Source organism: Octopus sinensis, linkage group LG23 (genome assembly GCF_006345805.1).
Source record: "Octopus sinensis linkage group LG23, ASM634580v1, whole genome shotgun sequence".
NCBI lineage: Eukaryota > Metazoa > Mollusca > Cephalopoda > Octopoda > Octopodidae > Octopus > Octopus sinensis.
Window position 1 is genome coordinate 6,031,008 of NC_043019.1, and position 3,618 is coordinate 6,034,625.

The 3,618-nt window shown below is 39.1% G+C and overlaps 1 non-coding gene across 1 annotated transcript; it reads left to right on the forward strand.

Moving 5' to 3' along the window:
• The first annotated feature begins 3,062 nt into the window (after positions 1 to 3,062).
• LOC115223742 lies at positions 3,063 to 3,164 on the forward strand. The gene has a single exon (XR_003882831.1). It is a non-coding gene; the product is annotated as a U6 spliceosomal RNA (small nuclear RNA).
• Positions 3,165 to 3,618: the final 454 nt, after the last annotated feature.

Below are 3,618 nucleotides of genomic sequence, written 5' to 3' on the forward strand. Positions count from 1 at the left end.
GACAACTCCAGTGGAACAAAGGCCTTTACTATTGCCCATTGCCGCCATAGAAAGGTTACACAGTGTATTACTTCACAATTGCTTATTGGCATTGTAGTAACTAACTTCTATATAGAAATGTTTATTAAAAAATGCTCTGCTTTTGAGAAAAGAAAATGATGTCAGCTAATAATCCAATTGTTTCCCTTGTTTTTCAGCTAGAAAACAATCCTTTCTGCTATAGGTACAAGGCCTAAAATTTCTTTGGGGTGAGGATAGTCAATTGCGTCGATCCTAGTACGTAGTTGGTACTTATTTTACAAGCTGGCAGAAACGTTAGCACGCCGGGCGAAATGCTTAGCGGTATTTCGTCTGCGTTACGTTGTGAGTTCAAATTCCGCCGAGGTCGACTTTGCCTTTCATCCTTTCGGGGTCGATAAATTAAGTACCAGTTACGCACTGGGGTCGATGTAATCGACTTAATACCTATGTCTGTCCTTGTTTGTCCCCTCTGCGTTTAGTCCCTTGTGGGTAATAAAGAAATAGGTACTTATTTTATCCACCCGAAAGGACGATAGACAAAGTCGACTTCGGCGGAATTTGAACTCAGAACATAAAGACGGACGGAATGCTGCAAAGCATTTTGCCCGGTTTACTAACGATTCTGCCAGCTCGCTGCCTTTGACGGCTCGATAATAGTGTAACTGAGACACTAATGTTTCCCTCCACCCCAGTAGACATTTTGACCTTCGTGTTGTTATCTATAATGTTGTAGACGTTCGAAATAACCAAACCTACTTCTTTATTACTTAAATATACAGTAAGCGCCACTTCATAATCAGATTATAAAACAATTGAATATTTGACCTCTTGATAAGGCTAAAATAGTTCACTGCCCGCTTTCGCCTCCCTACAGTAAAGATTTTATTTCATTTATCTAATAAATCTTGAGGAAACATGACTCCTATAATATAATTTTCTTTTATAACTTGATGGTCTTAAATAAATTAATATTTTGCCTAATTATAGAATGGAGTAAAAACAAATCTTATTGTGAAAATTCTATTAAAAGAAACATCCTGTGGAACATAAAGTTTCCATTAAATCCATAATTAATGCTTCATATCTGCCTAATCTTCCTACCAATGAGATGACATTTTTAATTATTTTATCTCCATCGAAAACTTAGGAGAACAAACCTTATTAATTAAAATAATCAGTATTTAAAACTTCTCTAGCAACCAGCTATTAATAGGCAATAATTAGCAAAGCAACCGTCGTTAGCTCGGTTCGAAAATACAAAGTTTATTTAATTATCTCTTAGTGAATACATGACATCATAATGGCGAATATTTAATTTCTGTTCCTCCTATAAATTGTCTTTATCTTTTTTTCTGAATCACATATTAATGTTCAACTCCTTGATCTGCACTTTATGTCCAGCAAAAAGAATGATAAATCATTTTTTTGTTCCACTAAGATATGCATACACACACACACGCACACACACACACACACACGCACACACGAGGCGCATTCCAGAAGTTTTGAGACTTAAGGAGAGGCTGTCATAACTGTCCTAGATAACTGTAATCTCAGTATAGCATTACTATATATTTCTTTACTACCCACAAGGGGCTAAACACGGAGGGGACAAACAAGGACAGACAAACGGATTAAGTCGATTACACCGACCCCAGTGCGTAACTGGTACTTAATTTATCGACCCCGAAAGGATGAAAGGCAAAGTCGACCGCGGCGGAATTTGAACCCAGAACGTAACGGCATACGAAATACGGCTACGCATTTCGCCCGACGTACTAACGATTCTGCCAGCTCGCCACCTTTGTATAGCATTACTATGTGTCTAATTAGCTGACATGCCAGCATTTGTTATTCCTGATTGAAAGTGACGGCTGTTACAGCACATTATATACATCCTACGAAACGCTGCCTCTTGCAGTTGACAGGTTCACAGAATGCAATCGGGACGCCAAGTCTGTTTGGTAAACGGGAGAAAAACGCTACAGGAACTTATGAAATACTCCAGACTGCTTTATGGATTAACTCGTACGAACCGAGAAGAGGCCAGGCAAAGCAAGTCCACGGGGAAGCTCATAATGATCTCTTCTTTCGACAGTAAGCGCATCATCTGCATCCATAGGGTTGTTTCTGGCTAGACAGTCAACAAAGAGTGCTTTGTGAAGATTTTGAGGGAGTTCAGTTAGAGATTTCGCTCAAAAGATCAGAGCAACTGCACCAGTACACAGTTCCCTATTATCCATGGCTCACTTCCTGCGTTCACGATGTTTCATCAACCAAGATGAGGTAGAAGCTTCAGTGAAGGAGTTCTTCACCTCGGAGGACAAGAACTAGTGTCAGCATGCGATCAAAGGACCCAACCCGCCAAAAGTGGTGGCTTCAGACCGGTGCAACACGATGGCCTCTACTTTGAATGCTTGGCTACTTTAGATGTAATTTGACAAATGGAGCAAATACCAAAATATTGCGAAACTTTAAACTCATCCCAATGTGTGTGTGTGTGTATGTGTGTGTGTGTGCAATGATTGTTTTTATGTGGAGTTACAATAAGAGTAATTTTACATTGGAGGATTATTCAACATTTTTGTTGAGTGTATATTTATTATTCTTTAACAAGAATAGTGTTAATAGTAACTTTGAGTTTATACAAAGCTAAGATGAGCTCCCATGTAGCACAGCCCGATATCGGCTTACAGGGTCGAAGCTATGAAGTTACTGTCAATACTATTCTTGTTGAATAATACTATATTTGTGTGTACGCGTGTGTGTATGTGGGGGGGGCGGTGTAAATAACACGGTTGGAAGAGGTTGTTGAGTTCTACAATTGTTTCAAAAACACATCCGATGTATTTTACGTAACATTACGAATATCCCGTAACATTCCGGTGTGCTTTATCCTTGGGTATGTATGACATTTTAGCTGAAAATAATTTGTCACAGAGGAGAATACAAAACCGAACAAGCAGACAAAATGAAAAAAGTGGGAGTGAAGAGTAGAAATTTATATATGTGTGCCTATTATTATATGTAAATAGAGATAAGTATACTTCAGCAGTACATATGCTAAAATTGCCACGATACAGACATTAGCATGGTCCCTGCACAAGGGTGACGCGCAAATTAGTAAAGCGTTTCATATATTTTTAGGCGCAGACGTGGCTGCGTGGTAAGAATCTTGCTTCCCAACCACATGGTTCCGGGTTCAGTCCCACTGCGTCGCACCTTGGCCTAGTGTCTTCTCCTATAGCCTCAAGCCAACCAAAACCTTGAGAATAGATTTAGTTGGCAGAAACTGAAGGAAGCATGTCGTATAAGTGTGTGTATGTGTCTGTGTGTGTTTGTCTGTGTGTGTGTCTTTGTATCTGTGTTTGTCCCCCACCACCGCTTGACAACTATTTTCAAAATAAAAGTCGTATATATCTGAGGGGAAACCATATCAGACAGTTACAGGACATTCGTAATGTTACGTGAGATCCATCTTATGTGCTTTTGAAACAATTGTAGCATTCGACTACCCTTTCAATCCTTTTTATTTACAGATTTGATTATCGAATTATAAGCAAATTTTGTTAATTTTGAAATGGAGTTGTACAGCAC